The sequence below is a fragment of the Spermophilus citellus genome, assembly GCF_964194105.1.
Source record: "Spermophilus citellus genome assembly, chromosome: 9".
Classification (NCBI taxonomy): domain Eukaryota; kingdom Metazoa; phylum Chordata; class Mammalia; order Rodentia; family Sciuridae; genus Spermophilus; species Spermophilus citellus.
In genome coordinates, this window is record NC_138191.1 from 107,909,617 (window position 1) to 107,927,445 (window position 17,829).

At 41.7% G+C, this 17,829-nt stretch overlaps 1 protein-coding gene and 2 pseudogenes across 3 annotated transcripts in view; all 3 read left to right on the forward strand.

Annotated features, from left to right (window-relative positions):
• The window catches only part of HIVEP3 (HIVEP zinc finger 3), a 464,171-nt gene that overhangs the window by 66,252 nt on the left and 380,090 nt on the right, over nucleotides 1–17,829 (forward strand). The gene's annotated exons all lie outside the window — the stretch shown is intronic.
• On the forward strand, nucleotides 2,139–2,953 carry LOC308656891 (small ribosomal subunit protein uS5-like; annotated as a pseudogene). Its single transcript has one exon. The product of its transcript is annotated as a small ribosomal subunit protein uS5-like (transcript).
• Nucleotides 4,541–9,964, forward strand: LOC308655562 (ATP-dependent RNA helicase DDX50-like; annotated as a pseudogene). The gene is made up of 2 exons: nucleotides 4,541–4,641; nucleotides 8,428–9,964. The product of its transcript is annotated as an ATP-dependent RNA helicase DDX50-like (transcript).

A 17,829-nucleotide genomic window follows, 5' to 3' on the forward strand; every position in this document is an offset into this window, starting at 1 on the left:
TTAACTTCTCCTGGTAACTCATTAAACCTCTGAGTCACACATTCATTATTATACAGAGGACCAAAATGAAAGAACAAGAAGGAACTGTGCCCTGGGAGAAACCCAGGGTGGCTGGCTGTGGTTAGGTGTGACTGAGCATCTGGAGTCTGTCTCTTCTCCCCTTTGGGGAAGGTGTCCTGCGTTGAGTGATGCTGTACTTAATGCAGTGAGGTCATTGGTGGTGGCTGAGTCTAATGTGAGTTTTTGCTGTCCTATGACACCAGCTTATAATTCTGGTTAAAGCTCTTCCCTCCTATCTAACTATGCCCTCCGACCTTAGGTGGTCTCCAAACAAGGATGTGATTACTCATTAAAAAGGAATACCAGAGGCTGAGGGAGGAGGATCATGTGTTCAAAGCCAGACTCAGCAACTGATGCCCTACACAACTCAGTGAGACCCTGTCTCTAAATAAAAAAATGCAAAAAAGTGCTGGAGATGTACCTCAGTAGTTAAGTGCCCCTGGGTTCAATTCCTAAAAAAGAATCCCAATCATAATTTGTATCTTTGAAAGAACATTAAAGGGAACCAATTCATAACCCACAAAGACACTTCTTTATATTTCCTTTCCTTCCCACTACAAATTTTCCAAAACCACCCCTCCCACCAGCCCTCCAAGTCATTTCTTTCCTTTCTTATCCCCTCCCCAAGGTGAGCTAGGTCTTTGGGCCTCAGACAGGACACTCCTTTGTAAAATGGGTGATCTGTTGTCAAGATTAACTGAGATAAAACTTGTCAATACCACCCATATCATACCTGGGACACTGTAAATACTCTAAAGGTTGGCTATTATAATGTTCAATTCAGTCTTCCTAGCCTCAATTTTGATTTCTTCCCTCTGATGGCATCAAAATCTGGAAGCTGAGAAAATGGTTTCTAAATAAGAGTAACAATAGATGTCATTTACTGAGTGTGACTTGTGTCCCAGGCACTATGTGAAATCCTTTATGTGCATTATCTCTTTAATCCTCACCCGAGCCCTGAGGGACAGCTGCTGTGATTATCCCCATTTCACAAATGAGGAAACTCAAGACTTAGAGAGATGAAGCAGCTTGCCCTAGGCCACAGAGCTGGTACTGGTGGAGCTGCATGCAGCCTTATGTACTTCCAAGGCCTCAGTTTCATGGCTTTGCAACATTTTGCAAATAAGTGTTGCCCATCAGGGTTTTAACTATTGAAGACCAGTGCCTCATGTTCAGAGACTTGGGAACCTCAGAACAAGTGGCTTGCTCTTGCCATGCTGGATCAGCCTCCATAGGCGGGGGTGAAATCACCTGGCCTGTGCCAAGATGAACCCTCTGAAGTTCTCCTTGGCTTTCAGAGTCAGAGATGAATGTATTTCTCTGCAAAGGCTGGCATTTATTTCTTAATAATCAAGTTAGAAACGGATGTAGCCTCCCTAATCAGCAAAACAAAGGTTTTCTGTACTTTTATATGTGCTGGAAACTACTAATGAGTTGTTGGGGATTTATCACTGACTCTAGAATAGAAGTAGCAGCCAGGATATTTGGAATCAGTGAAAACAGGGTTTTGCCAAGACACTTCAGCTGCAAGGGAACCTTTAAATATTCCACACATCCGGTGCTGCATCTGTGCGGGGGAATTTGAGGATGAGCTGATGTGGATGCCCGAGCCCTGCACAGAATCCTTCTTCTCCAGATGTTCTGGGGCCTCCTGTGCAGGCCCTTTGTAGACCTTGCAGATTGGCCCCTTGGGTGGCTCTGCAGCTGAAGGTCCCCTCTCTGGGCACAGTACCATTTGCACAACTCATTTACCCCAGAGGCCACTGAAGAATGTGGACTTCTGCAGCAAGTTTGGGGGTTCCCAAGAGTCTGTGTGTCCAAGACTCAGCAGCAAGGGTGGCTGCTAAGACTGGGGTCCTGTAACCGATACCTGTTTCTGGTTCACCTGAGAGTCAAATGCCATTATTATTGGTGGCAACTCTTTGCTATTCCTCCTTTTCCTGCCTTCTGCTTCTGTTCTTTTCATCCCTTTTCTTCATCCTCTCTTTCTCCCCATCTTCCTTCTGCCCCCCCTTCTCCTTTGAAAATATGAATAACAAAAAAGAAAATGTCAAGCTTCTTCTCTGGGAAAACACCAAATGGTGGATGACGCCGGAGCAGTGGGAGGTCCCAGGGCATAGGGATGGGTGGCCATGGTGGCTTCTGTGGAGGCTTTGGCCACAGTGGGGCAGGAGCAGTGGCTGCTAGTGGAGGCAAGGCTGAAGACAAGGAGTGGATCCTGGTCACCAAGTTGGGCCACCTGGTAAAGGACATGAAGATCAAGTCCCTGGAGGAGATCTTGATCTTCTCTTTGCCCATCAAGGAGTCTGAGATCATTGACTTTTTCCTGGGAGCATAATTCAAGGATGAGGTTTTGAAGATCATGGCTGTGCAGATGCAGATTCGTGCTGGCCAGCGTACCCGGTTCAAGGAGTTTGTAGCCATCAGGGACTACAATGGCTCCAAGGAGGTAGCCACTCTATCCGAGGGGCCATCATCCTGGCCAAGCTCTCCATTGTTTCTGTGTGGAGAGGGCTATTGGGGGAACAAGACTGGCAAGCCCCACACCCTTGCAAGGGGACAGGATATTGTGGTTCTGTGCTGGTGTGGCTCATCCCTGCCCCCAGAGGTACTGGCCTTGTCCCAGCCCCTGTGCCCAAGAAGCTGCTGCTGATAGCTATTGTTGATGACTGCTACACTTCTTCCAGGGGCTACACTGCCACTTTGGGCAATTTCATCCAGGCCATCTTTGATGCCATCCCCAAGAAAACAGCTATCTCTGGAAAGAAACTGTGTTCACCAAGCCTCCCTATCAGGAATTCACTGACCATCTTGTGAAAACCCACACCAGAGTCTCTGCACAGAGGACCCAGCCTCCAGCTGTGGCTACAACATAGGGTTTTTATACAAAAAAAAAAAAAATTAAAGTGAATGAAACCTGAAAAAAAATGTCAAAATTTGGCTGATCATTCACTCATTCCTCAAACATTTATAAAGCACTTGCTATAAGCTGAGCATGGAATGGGGGATACAAAGGTAAATAAGAAATGCTCTCTATGGGATGTGTGCAGTTCAGGAATGCTGTGGTTAGGTGTAGCCCCAAAAGGCTCTTGTGTTGGCATCCTGGTCCCCAGAGTGACAATGTTAAAAGGTAGTGGGACCTTTAAGAGGTGGGGCATTAGTTATTGGGGGGGGGCATGACCTCAGAGGGAATTAACATAATTCTCATGAAACTCCAGTCTTGCTCTCTGGCTTCCTGTCTTGTGATGTGATCTCCCTTTCTCTGTCTCTTGAACCCCACCTCTGTGATTCCATTTGCCATGAGACCTTCAGCAGAGCCAAGCAGAAGCCAGCACCATGCCCTTGAACCTCCAGAACTATGAACTATGTAAATAAATGTCTTTTCTTTACACGTTTCCCCGACGTAAGTATTTTTCTATGGTAACAAAACCCAGACTAATACAAGAGGGAAAAGGCAGACATCTGACAGTTATAGCAAATACCATGTTCCCAGCACTTACTGTGCACCTGGCATTGTGCTGAGTTACCCTTTCACTGGATCATCTCATTTAATCCTCAAAGAAACACTCTGAGGGGGAATTCTGGCACTTGATCCTCTTATCCATGAGGCTGAAGCAAAGACAGATTAAATAATTGGCCTAAAGTCGCACCACCAGCATGTCACAGATCTCACTTGAGCCTAGGCCGCCTGACTCCAGCATCAGCATTATGAACAGTTCTGCTGCCTCTTGCTTAATTACAGCACGCGGAGACAGCATCACATAAGTAGGGTCTAGCAGAAGTGCAATCTGAATCTTGCCTGGATTGTTTTAGTCTCTAGTGAGGGAAGAGCACTGGGGGCATAAGGAACAGGGTAGGCAAAGACAGAAGCTCAGAAGCCTGGGAATTCACAGTACATGAGCTGGGTGATGGGTAGTAACAAGAGAGGAGCCCAGAAAGGCAGCTGGGCCAAGACTGTGAAGGGCCTCACATCCAGTACTCACAAGGTGGGGTTTGTCCTGTAGGCAGTGGAATAATTTGGCATCTTCTGAGAAGAGAAGAAAATGATCAGAATTTATATACTAGACAGTCATTGTTTAAAAATAAATAGAGAATATAGTCCCACAATTAAAAATCCTTGAGTGTTAGGTGTTTGGAATATAAATGATGCAGCCTTTTTCCTCTTTAGTCTTTTATGTGTTTTCTGAATTTTCTTTATTGAACTCATTTTCTTCATTTAAATAACACATAGATACTTTACATGTGCATACATACCCAGGTGTAAAGAGTTGGTGTGTTGGAGAGTGCGAGTCGGTGGCAGTCCAGAGGCAGGGGTGCTGTGAGGAGGGAAACTTGCTGGTGAGACCACAGAGAAAGCAGTTGGGGGGTCTAGGGCAAGTAAAGGGCTTTGCAGAGACTGGATCTAACTGGATCCATTAATCCTCAGTCCCTCTCCCAGAGCCTAGCAGGCCCCACACACCTCACGGATACACATTAGTCAATGAATGAATGCGCAAAAGAGGAAAATCACCACGTGGTTGGAGAAGAGGGCATGGATCTGAGGAAGATTTTTGAGAGACAACCTCCAGGAACCACATCATGGTGCAATGAGGATGCAGTTTCTTCCTTAAAAAGCAAGGAAATTGTCTTCTAATATGTGGTAGAAAATGTGGGAAGAAATTCACAAAGGGAGATGTAAGAAATGATGACTGTTTTGAATATGTTGACTCTGATGTTAAATGGAGAAAACAAATGTAACCACTTGCTGCAAAATCCAAATTGGGCATGGAAGTCAGAAGGAATGGAGAGAGTATATACCTTGAGGGATGATAGTCCTGGGGGAGCGTGGCTGCTTTACGGAAGGGCAGGAGAATCACATTGAGAAGTGTCTTAAAAATCTTCCAGTCCACAGTCTCTCTGTCCCCATTGTCAGAGAATTCCTAGTTGTCCAGGGAACTTAATTCTAACTTCATGATTTATTTTATTTTATTTTTTATTTGTTTTAATTAGTTACACATGACAGTTCAATGACCTTGACATATCATATATTTGAATCACATGGGATCATATCTCATTTTTCTGAGTATACAGGTTGCAGAATCACATTAGTCATGCAGTCACATATATACACACAGTAATAATAATGTCTGTTTCATTCTACTGTCCTTCCTATCTCCTCAACCCCTTCATGTTTTAATTGCTATTTATTTTATTGTGTTATGTATGCTCACCAAGTGTACAAGTTCAGGATTTGTAAAATTATCACCAAATTAATACTTCTATACTCTCTCTCTGTGACCAAGAATGGAACCTGAGCCATGATAAGAACAACAAAAATCTTACTTTTCCTCCTCACAGTCAGTCTTTGCCTGTCCATCAAGTGTAAACGTTATTCTGACTTATATCATCATAGACAAATCTTTCCTAGCTTGAATCTTTGAATATATGGAATCATTCAGCACGTTCTCTTTTTTATCTGTCTTTTTCCTCTAAACATTATGTTGTTGAACTTCATCGTTGTGGATTTCATGAATGAAGTTTGTTCTTTCTTGTTTTCTTATCATTGCATTGGGTGACTACATTACAGTGGAAAGTTAAAAGTCTGGTGTTTAATAAGCCCTTATTTCTTAGTGATCCCTGAATCCCAAGTTTTGTCTTGCCCATTGAGCCTGCTTCCATCCTAGTAGTTGAGGGAAGTTTTACCAGAAACCAAGTAGATGGAAAATTCAAGTCTCTGTGGAGGCAACCTCAGTACACAGTGCTTGGCCTTTCTTACAAGAAAGCCCCTTCTTCCAGTGTTTACTTGTTTTTGTGGTCAAGGACTTCAGTATGTCTTTCTATACTTTCTGGGTGGCAAGAGAAAAGCAAAACCATGTGTTAGAAATGTGGGGGTTTCTAATGCAACCAGGAGCAGAAAATAGGGGGCTGGATTCTAATTATTTTTCCTCCCTTCCTCCTATAAGGTACTAATATGGCTATAGTGGTCACTGTCTAGCATAGTATGCCTTCAATTTTTGGGCAGATATTAAAACAAACAAACAAACAAACAAACTGTGGTGCATTAATAAAATGAGGCAGCATTAGAAACATTCCCAAAGGGCTCCTTTCCCTTGCTTAAAAATTTTTAAATTGTGGTAAAAATATACATGATATAAAATTTACCATTTTCACCAATTTTAAGTGTAGAGTGCAATGGCATTAAGTATATTCACATTGTGGTGACCCAATTAAACAAAAACTAATTAAACAAAAACTCTCCATTCTCTCTTCTACCCTTCATCCCAGCCTCTGGCAACCTCCATTCCACTTTTGGTCTCTATGAATTTGACTACTCTAGGCACCTCATACAAATGGAATCATACAGTGTTTGTCCCTGTATGACTGACTTATTTCACTTAACATTATGCCTTCAAGATTCATCCATGCTGTGGCGTGTGTTGAAATCTCTTTCCCTGTTAAGATGGACCATGTTTTGTTTATCCTTTCATTGCCCAATGGACATTGGATTGCTTCAACTTTTATTTTTGTTTCCTAACCAGAAAGTGACTCTTTGGTGAGGTGTTTTATATGTTATCAAGGAACTATGGCTTCCTTGAATTCTTTGGAATAAATATAAAATTTTCAGACAATAATTTTTAAATGCTAGAAGAATTGTCCAATTTATGTTGCAGTAAGTCTAGGGACTGATTAAGGTGGGTTTCCAAAATCCATCAGAGGAGGAAAAACATCCTCAAAGACACATGGTCCAGTGGGGGAAATAATGATCATGTTAATAGTATGTGGGCAGAGGAGATGGGAGGGACATCCAGGAGTAAGTTGGCAATGTTTGGCCAGGGCAGACAGAAGAGAATTGAATCCAGGCCGAGGAATCTGGATCCCTGGTTGAATGCCACTAAAGATTGCACATTGTTTTGTTATTTATGGATTAGCTTATTTTCTATTCAAGTAAAATATTTACATTCTTTTAAAGTTAATACTATAAAATATGGTATATTCAAACTGATCTAGCTTCCTTTCCCCTCCCCATTGTTCATTTCTTTCTCCCATAGGTAATTCATTTTTGTTAGGTTTGGATTTAATTTCCATTTCTTCTTTTTGAAAATATAAGCAAATATGTTTATCTGTTCATCTTGTTATTTTTTTAGTTCAAAAGTAGCATACTGTGCACATTCTTCTGCATCTTACATGTTCACTTAATTCCTTCATGACAGTGTACAGAGATTTTCCTTATGTCTTTCTTTATCTGCATAACATGCCAGTATGTGAAAGTATCATAGTTTATTCAACTTGTCCACTATTGATGAGCATTTGGGTATTATTTTGATTTATTTGCTGTTATGAATTGTACTTCAGTGAATAGCCTTGTGCACGTGTCATTTTATGAGGTGCATTGTGTTTTGGGGATAGATTCCTAGGTCAAAGAGTCAAGGCATTAACAATTTTGCTGTATATTGCAAAACAAAACAAACAAAAAACTCCACAGAAGTTGTAGCAGTTTGCATTTTTGCTAGCAAAATGTGCAAATCTATTTCTTCAGTCAATCCAGCAGAATATATTGTCAAATTTTGGATTTTAGCCAAAAGTTCTGATAAAGGGCAAATGTTTCTTGGTGTTGTTCTGATTTTCATTCACAGAAGCTACTAGTATTTTAGGGAAAAATTGGTGGAACTTAACAACTAATTAAATGTGGAGATCAATGAGAAGGAGAGTCAAAGGATTAAAAAAGGTCAAGGAGAAGCAGACATAGGTGGCAATTTACTGTTTGAGTTGCTCAGGGGACACCCCTGTGGATGTATTCATTAGACCCACTACCTCCACCTAAAGATGGTGGTTGAAACTGTGAGATTGCATAAATTGCCAAATGTGGAAATGTAGACGAGAAGAAGTGCAAGAAAATATATTTCTAAAACAGGTACAGTTGGATTAATCAAATTATCTACCTTGTCCATGTCCCCTTCCTTTTCAGTTATAATTGAGGTTTATAATTTTTATTTATCTGTTGTATCCCCTTGTGAAATACTTGAAAAGATAGTGACAAATGAAAGGCCCTGGCCCCTTGTCATTCACACTGCGGTTCTGAGATCCAGGAGCAGGGATATCACCTGTCAGCTTGTTAGAAATGCAGAAGCTAGGTCACAGCCTGTACATGGTTGTGGCCACCTTGGTGGGAGGGAGGTGGTGGAGCCAGTAATGCCTGGGAATCCCCTCTGGGAACATTATGGAAGTACCCTTGGAAAAGCCCCAAATCTAGAGGAAGGAGCAGCAAAAAAACTTTATGGATAGCAGAATTTCTGATAAGGCATTATGGACCTGCACTTCCCTTACAAGTTGTTATGAAGACTTCAACGAGGTAAACCAAAAGCACATCCCACAACGCTGACATGATAGGAGGAAGTCAAGGCACCACCATGACTCAGACAGGAAAACAGAAACCACAGAAAACAGTGCTGTGATGACCCCATGTTCCCAACCCCCCAGAAAAGCAAAAATGAAAGAAAAACTAAATGGAGACACTGAAGAAGGATTTGATAGACTTTCAGATGAATTTCTACATCTCATAAGTCAAGAAGAAAAAAAATCTATCAATGAAGAGACTCATGAACATGGGAAAAAAATTGAAGTGAGTGTCATCCTTAGAAAGTTCCACTCATATGTCAGGTGATAATAAATTAGAGGAGATCCTAACATATGAACAGAAAAGAGGCGCCTTCTCCAATTTCTTCACTTCTGAAGAAACTATAAAGCTCATGAAAGGTAAAGGGTAACATCTTTCTTTCCTATTCAAGTTGAGACCTTTGGTCTTATATATGAAGGAAAAGATTGAATTACCAAGCATGGACAGGAACAGGAAAGACATTCCCTTTTGCCATACCTTAGATTGAAAGGCTCAAAAGAAACCAAGAAACAATTTTTTAAAAGCAGCTCACCAAAGGTACTTGTTTTGACCCCAACAAGGAAACTGGCAAACCAAATAACCCAACGCTTCAGAGCTATAACTAGGAAACATAGTGTGGTTGTTTTATGGTGGAACAGCTTATCTAACCCAAATTAATTATATTCAAAGTGACATTTGCATCTTGGTTGGGACTCCTGGTTGTACCAAAGGTCATCTGAAGAATGACTTTGGATCTTTCTAAATAAGCTGTTCTGCACTTGATGAAGTGAATTGAATGTTAGAAATGTTAGATTTAGGTTTTGCTGAATGAGTTAAAGGTATTATCCATGAATCCTATGAAAATGATTCTGAAGACAATCCTCAGACTTCACTTTGTCTGCATTGGTATACAAACTTGCAGGGAAAAAAATACAAGAATACATGCAGTCCAGGTATGAACGAGTTGACCGTGTTGGAAAAGTGACTCAGAAGGCTGCAAGTACTATGGAACCTTTGTCTGCCCAGTGCCATTGGTCTCAGAGGCCAGCAGTTATTGGAGATGTCCTTCAGGTACACTGTGGTGATGAAAGGAGCGCTATTGTATTCGGTGAGACCAAGAAGAATCTAACTGAAATGACCATGAATCCACATGAAACAGAATTCCCAGTGTTTCCATGTGGCTGTTGCATGGTCAAAAGAGAAGTTACACTGAAAGGCTTCCAAGAAGGTGGTTTTCAAGCTTGGGTGGCCACCAAAATGTCTGTCCATGGTTTGGACACTCTTGAGGTTGATCTGGTGATTCAAAGTTCTCCTTCATAGGATGTTAATCCTATATCCATCACTCTGGAGGCACAAGTAGAGCTGACCAGACAGGAATTTGCATTTTTTTACCAACCAAGAGAAAGAAGTCAACTAAGATATGTGGAATAAAAAGCAGGAATTACTTATTTTTTTAAAAAAAGAGCCACAGCACATTTATTTTCCCCTACATATAGTATTCAACCATGTGAATATACAGAAATAATTGCCATTCATCTTCCTAAAAATTGATAATAGGGGTGGCATTTGATTTCCTTTTGCTTTGCTGGGATGAACAGTTCTACTTTAAATATACCTTTACACATCTCAGTGTTGTACACAACAGCAAATAACTGATAACAATTGGAATTTTGCATAGAATAAATACATTTTAACTTGGTGCAAACAATGACAATGTGTTTTCCTAATGAAAATATAAGCAACTTGGTCTTTTTTTTTAATAATTGTTCTATTTTTAAAATTTTTTATTTGTTTTAATTAGTCATACATGACAGTAGAATGCATTTATGTACTTTGATATATCATACATAGATGGGATATAATTCCTCATTTTTCTGAGTGTACATGTTACAAAATCATATTGGTCATGTAGTCACGTATATACATACAGTAATAATGTCTGTTTCATTCTACTATCTTTCGTATCCCCACACCCCCTCCCTTTCCCTCCAGTCACTTCCCTCTAAGTTAATGCTATTCTTCCCTAGTGCCCCCTGCTTTATTGTGAATTAGCATCTGCATATTAGAGAAAACATTCAGGCTGTGGTTTCATAGGATTGGCTTATTTCGCTTAGTATGATATTCTCCAACTCCAACCATTTACTGGCAAATTCCATAATTTTACTCTTCTTTAAAGCTGAGTAATATTCCATTGAGTGTATATACCACATTTTCTTTATCCATTCATCTTTTGAGGGAAACCTAGGTTGGTTCCATAATCTAGCTATTGTGAATTGAGTTGTTATAAACATTGATGTGGCTGCATCACTATATATGCTGATTTTAAGTCTTTTGGGTATAAACCAAGGAGTGGGATGGCTGGGTCAAATAATGGTTCCATTCCCAATTTTCTGAGGAGTCTCCATACTGCTTTCCATAGTGGTTGACCAATTTGCAGTCCTACCAGCAATGTATGAGTATGCCTTTTTCACTACATCCTCGCCAACTTTTATTGTTGCCTGTATTCTTGATAATTGCCATTCTGACAGGAGTGAGATGAAATCTTAGAGTAGTTTGGATTTTCTATTTCTCTAATTGCTTTTTTTGTGTTTTTCTAATGAAAATATGAGCTTTTTCATATATTTGTTGATTAATTGTATTTCTTCTTCTGTGAAGTGTCTGTTCAGTTCCTTAGCCCATTTATTGATTGATTATTTGGATTTTTTGTGTTAATTTTTTTTAGTTCTTTATATATCCTAGAGATTATTAATGCTTTATTGGAGGTAGATGTGGTAAAGATTTTCTCCCAATCTGTAGGTTCTCTTCTCACTTTATTGTTTCCTTTGCTAAGAAAAAGCTTTACTTTTAAATGCATAGGTGTTTCTAAAATTTAGTTAAATCAAAAAGCATGAGTGCCATCAGTTCTCTGGATTTTATTTCTTATGCTGATATAGATTTTTCCTGATCATCAGTGCATATACTGATAGAAGAGAAAGGAGCAGTGGCTACAGCCTCACACAAATTTTTGGTATGTTGAACCTTGAACCATGATCTCTTATCAGTTCTGATAAGCATTTTGTGACCATGATTCTGGAAAGCCCAGAAGAAATCCAGGATGTCAGCTGAGCTTGGAAAGAACTTAACAGAAATCTAAGCAGTAATGCTGTGTCTCAAAGGGCCAGAATATGCCCCCTGAAAGGTGTTTGCTTTGCTGTTCCTACATCAGATCCAGAAAGGTTGCAGGCAGAGTGGCATGACTGAATGCCCTAAGTACCCTCCACAATAACTAAAAATGAAGAATATTATGATGGAGATACTCTTCTAATTCTAAACAAAGGAATGACTGATCAAGTGGCAGGTCTGGCTAGGCAGGCTGGTCAGGTGGCCAGGCAGGGGGATAGAATTGACCAGGGGAGTTGGTCAGGAAGTCATCAAGAAGGTAGAAGAGAGAGTAGGGACAGAAATCAATTGAGAAGTGGAGGCCAAATGGAGTCAGTTTACCAGTATGAGCCCACCTATTTCTACCTAATCATGTACATTATACCCCAAATCTTAGGTCATCATAAAGAAGTTAGTCCTATTTTTTTAATAGTTATAAACAAATGTACTTTTCAGCTATACCTTTGAATTTAGAACCTCCTTAAAAAATAAGAAATGCATAAACTCCGGGCTGGGACTGTAGCTCAGTGGCAGAGTACTTGCCTAGCATGCAGGAGGCACTGGGTTTTATCCTCAATACCACATAAAAATAAATGAAATAAAGGCAGGCTGACTGTCTACAACCAAAAAAAATTTAAAAACAAAACAAAACAACTCAGGTTGCACCCTAGACCTATGACTCAGAATCTGCATTTTCTCAAATTTCATAAGCAATGCCCTTTTGAACAGTTGGACTTCCCTGGACAAAATTGAAACACAGTTTTACTGGTTGTGCCTTAAATTTGCAATTTCAAATCATAGCAGGACCCTGTATTTCCTACCATGTTTCTCTAGTGGAACAGCTTTTATAGTCCCACGGGGATTATTCCATTCCTTCTCCCTTCTGCAAATCTCTCACTCACCCTCCCTTTTTATTCTCAAGGTTCTTCCCTATTTTATTTATTTTGACCATGGATTTTATTTATACATAGGCCACCTTGATGCAAAAAAAAAGTGTTGTGGCAACTTACAAAAATATATAAAGTACCATACAATAAAAATCTCCCCTATTTTAGGCAGAAATTAGAAGCCATCAGTGAGTACTCTTTTACAGTGTCACCACTGTATTTTCACCAAGCCAGCATCTACACCTTCTCTCCTTCTCTATATAGTGATGGAAGAAGTGGCCCTCCTTAGATCAAAGACCTCTCTGTGTATGCCTACATTCTGAATCCCCTTCCATGGCTCCCCCTTTTCTGGATCATTCTCATCAGTAGGAAAGCCTGATCTGCTATCAACTCTCTTTTTAAAAATCACTCTTTCTGTAACCGCTTATCTCCCTCTGACCACGGGCCTGTTTCTTTGTTTCCCTTCACTATAAAACTTCTTGAAAGAATTGTTGTTATGCTGCCTCTGTCCCTCTACTTCCAGATCACTTCAGTCTGGCCTCCACCTCTGCCTGGCTGGTGTGCCTGCTCTTGTTGAGGCTTCCAGGGACCCCAGGTTGTCAAATCCAATAGCTACTTCTAGAAAAATCTCACACAGCTGACCATCTTTTTCGTCTTGCAGTAGGCATGCTTGGGTTCCCGGGGACACCCTGCCCTGATGACCTCCCTGCTCCCACTGCCCTCCCTCCGCCTGCCTCCTCTACCTGACCACTTGGTGTAACCCTCTTTCCTTTCTTTCTCCATGCTTTCCATAGAGGGAACATCCATTTCACAGCTCCCCATAACCCTCCTTTCCCTTTGCCTTATGCTCAGCTCGTTTCCTGCATTTATACTGCCTGCCCGGCCTCTGTGGGCGCTGGTGTCTCTGATCACTCTCAGCCCAGATGCTGTTGCTATTCGTGAAAGCATTTTCCTAAGAGTTGGTTCCACATTTCCCCCTGCAGTGTCTGTCAGTGACTTGAGACTAATAGAAATGGAATTTATTGAAAGAAAAAAAAAAAAGCAAATACATACCTATGTGCATACATACAAGGAGTCTTGAAAATCTAAAATTTAAAATATATTTACCTTGAAGAAGATGCAAAAGTGAGAATGTCTAAAATATTGTTGGGCACTTAATGAGCCTTTGAGGTTTGATTAACTGATTGAATAGAAGCAATATCTATAGGTTCCTAATATGGCAAAAATCTTAATGAGTATCACTCTCACTGTTTGAAAGGATGTTGAAGTATCTATTTTTTTTTAAGAGAGAGAGAGAGAGAGAGAGAGAGAATTTTTAATATTTATTTTTTTTTAGTTTTTGGAGGACACAACATCTTTGTTTGTATGTGGTGCTGGGGATCGAACCCGGGCCGTACGCATGCCAGGTGAGCATGCTACCACTTGAGCCACATCCCAGCCCGAAGTATCTCTATTTTAAACGATTCAACTCAATTCATGCATTTTAATAGAAATGGAAATAGTTTAAGAAGCAGTGAATATTAAGGTATCAAAAAAGTGAAAGACTAGTGACTTTTGATTAATAATATAAATGTTATAAACAAAACAAAATATTTTCGTATTAAGATGAGCATATCTTAATACAAATATCTGTTTTGTGTGTGTGTCAAAAATAATTTTTATTAATGTTGCTAAATGAAAGTATTGATACTGTAGGTGAGAGCAAATGAAGAGAATACAAAAGGAAAAAGAAAGGAAGACAGACCTCAACAGATCAGCAATGCTTTATTAAGCAATGGAGGGGCACATTTTCAAGAGCAAAAATGTGACAGGCTACAGTGAGAGTCTGTTTTGTAGGGTTTAGCTGGGGAGGTCATGGGAGGTGTTGATCAGTTACTTTTGGCGGGCTTACTTTCAGGGAGCAGGGGCATTTTGGCAGATAAAGGAGATTGCAACAGGTCAGATTCCTGGGCTTCCTTTTTCCCTGAGGGTTTTGTAAGTCTCCATTTCCTTCATTCCAGACTCTAAAAGGGGTTTCATGAGTTGGGGTGACATCATCATATCTGGCTACTTCCTGCTGGGAAGGGGTGTCACTGGGACACCCTCTAGAGTCTGAAAGAGGAACTTAGCTCTCACATGTCCTTGGGTGGTGGCCTGGAGATGGTGAAGACGTGTTTTGTTAGAAACCTCTGGAATAGATTAACAAAACATGGAAAAAGGGAGAGAAATAAGATAATCAGGAGAATGGGGGTCATAATGGGCCCAATCCAGGACGCGAGTCCTCCCCACCATCCAGGGGAGGAGGAGGTGGTTGCTAGGTTAGTGCCTGTTTCTTTAGCTTCCTTATCTTTTATGTTAATAAGTCAGAAATAGTAACTTATATTACTATTTCTGATTTATTACCATAAAAACAGAAATCTTCTTCCAGATATAAGCATAATCCTCCCTTTTCCGTAAGAACTAAATCTAGACCTCTCAGGTTTGGAAGGATGATAGTAACCAGAGAGTCCACTCGATCTTGGATGTCATTAATTTGGGAAGTTATATTGTCAAGTGATTCCCCAAGGGCCCTGGACAATTGCTCATACTTGTCTAGGGATACCCCAAGACCAGCTGTTCCTGTGGCTGCCCCTGTGAGGACTCTGAGACCCACAAGGATGGGAATCAGGCCAGGGTTCTGCCACCTGCGATGGAGAAAATGGGTGGCAAGGATAGGAATAATAGAGGTGTCCTGGGTGTAGGGTAAAGGGGGAACTGCTAAGGCAGTCCAGGTTCCCATCCGATTGGAGGGAAGGCATAAGTAGACCTGACCCCCACATAGGAAGAATACTCCCTGCTTATATTCCAGGCCTCTCTAGGAAGTGGAGCAGAGAAGCAGTTTTAACTGATCTGCATTCAGCTCACCGTGATAAACTGTCAGGTGGTGCTTAGATGTGCTGCTGTAAGTGGTTGTAGTTTGGTGTTAGCAGTAGAGGGAATCAGCTGTTCAGAGGTGAGTCTTCCCATGTTTTGGTGGAGGAAGAGACAGTAAGGGTAAGAGGTGGGAAGCCCTCTGCAATCATTGTCTTGAAGAGGTTCAGGGTAGGATAAGCCATAAATGGGGCTCCCTGGTTTATGGGGATTCAACCTTGATAAAAGGCTGATGTTGTGGATGTGGTCAGCCCTGATATAGCCTGAAAAGAGGTGTATTAAAGTGGGTGAGTAGATGTGATTCGAGGCCATTCATTGTCATATCCTCCTGTAGTGGTAGGCGTTCATAAGGGTAGAGGGAGTGAGAATAGTTAGGGTGAGGGAGCAATTTGGGTAAGCACCCCGGGGGTTTCCTCCCTGAAAAGAAGGCAACAAATGAAGAGGGGCTTGGGATTGAGGAAGACCTTGAACAATAGGGCTGAAAGTAGGGGGCAGGGTCTGGAGAGTGGTGGAGTATGAGTTAAGTTGTTGGGTTAGGGTCTGGAAAGCTGTTGGCTGTTTTAGGGACATTAGATTGGGATTCTTTTGGAGAGAACATAGAACCCTTGTACTGATGGTGATAGAGCTGCATAGAACTTGTAGCTCAAATGTCGAGGGGCACAGGGATGAAGAGCCATTTAGTGGAAAAAGCCTGAGTCTACACCCAACAGGTTGACCATGTTGGGTTAGCCTCAAAGAGGAGGGCAGCTGAGGAGTTGAGGAGGAATAAGAGAGTTCATAGCTGTGGCCACAGAGCTGGGAGAAGGGGAAGGAGTTGTGGATGAGGCTAGTCCAAGTAGAGCATAAGAATAAGCAGAAGGAAAAGAAAAGAATTTGGAGGGGTGAGAAAGGAGAGAGGGTTCCTTGGAGCTATAAGTCAGTAATCTAGGAGAGGAGAGATGGAATGAAGTGGGATATCCTTTAAGAGGGGGTATTCCAGGCTGTAGGGTTGATCCCAGCTAGTAAGGAATGATCAGGAGGCTTAAGGGGCATGGGGACTAGGTCCAGGTTGGAATGTACTAGAAAGATGATAGTGGATTGTAAAGAGGGAATGGAGATGGAAGCCTTCAGTTTATGAAGGGGGACGGGCAGTTTGGCATGACAGTGAAAGAGTGGGATAGTGAGAGGGATCCAAACGTACTACAAAAGAGAGAGGTGACTTTAGGGGATATACAGGGGTCCCAGATACTCCCATAATAGGAGTATTCATTTCACAAGTAGGTCCATGCCATCGTATCAGAAGGGAAAGACTTGCCTCAGCGTTGACCCCAAAAGAAACTGCCTGTCTGTTCACCATCCCTGAAACCTGGGGCTTCTTGGAGGCATCACATGAGGTGAAGGGGCAGTGGAGTCCAGGCCTCCTCACTCCAGTAATTCCGGGTATGGGACTTGGGGAAAAGTCTGTACCGAGGGCAGGGGTGTCCTCCCCTGGGGACAGTCCATTTTCTAGTGCCCCCTTTGTTCACAGTTGGGACAGGGCTTGGTGGGGGGACCTCGGATTTGGGCAGGCTTTTGCCCAGTGTCCTGTCTGTCCACAGCAGAAACAGGCCCCAGGAGGAGTACTGGAGGGTTTAGTGAGGGCAGCAGAGGCTGATTTGGGGTTATAAGTGGCCGAGGCCAATAGTTGATATTTAGCTTTGAGATGTTTCTCTTTTTCTTTTTTGGCTTCATCCTCCTGATTATTAAGGACTTTGAAAGCAGCATCCAGAAGTTGCTGCTGAGGGGTTTCCGGACCTTTTTCTAGCTGTCTAAGTTTTTTCGGATGTCGGGGGCAGAACAACCAAAACAACCAACGAGTTGAACATGGAGAAAGAGAGCACTGGCAGGGGTATTGAGATCCAGGGTCTATAATTAGTAGTAGCCTCAGTAAGTTGGGCCCAAAACAGTGTGGGGTTTTCATCCAGGCCTTGAGTGATTTCCCTAATTTTGTCATAGTTAACCTGAGTATGAGAGTTTTTTTGTCACGACTTCGAGGAGGGAGTAATCATATGTTGGAGTCAGATAGTTCCCAGGTCTTTGGATTGGTATGTCCAATTAGATCCAACCATGGGGAGAGTAGTATCCACCATAGGACTGCGTGAGGGTTTTGGATATAGAGGAGGTTGGCATGTTCTCTTGCTGCTTGCTAAATTCAGGCACATTCATCAGGGGCAGGGTGGAAATGAGGGTATAATAATTGTCTGCTCAGTTGAGATGGTAAGCCTGACTCAGACGTAGGAATTCCTTTTTAAATTTGGTGGGATTTTCAGACAATAAACCTAATCTGTCCTTAACTTGGGACATATCTGTCATGGCAAAAGGAATATGGATTTCATATTTCCTTTCAGCCCTGGCCACCGCCCAAAGGGAAAAGGTATTTTATTTAGAGAAGGGTTTTGGATCAAGTGATTGGAGGTAAAGATATGGGGGATGGTGATTGGGGATTTGATATTTGGGTGGGAGGTGAAGATGAGAGGGGAGGAG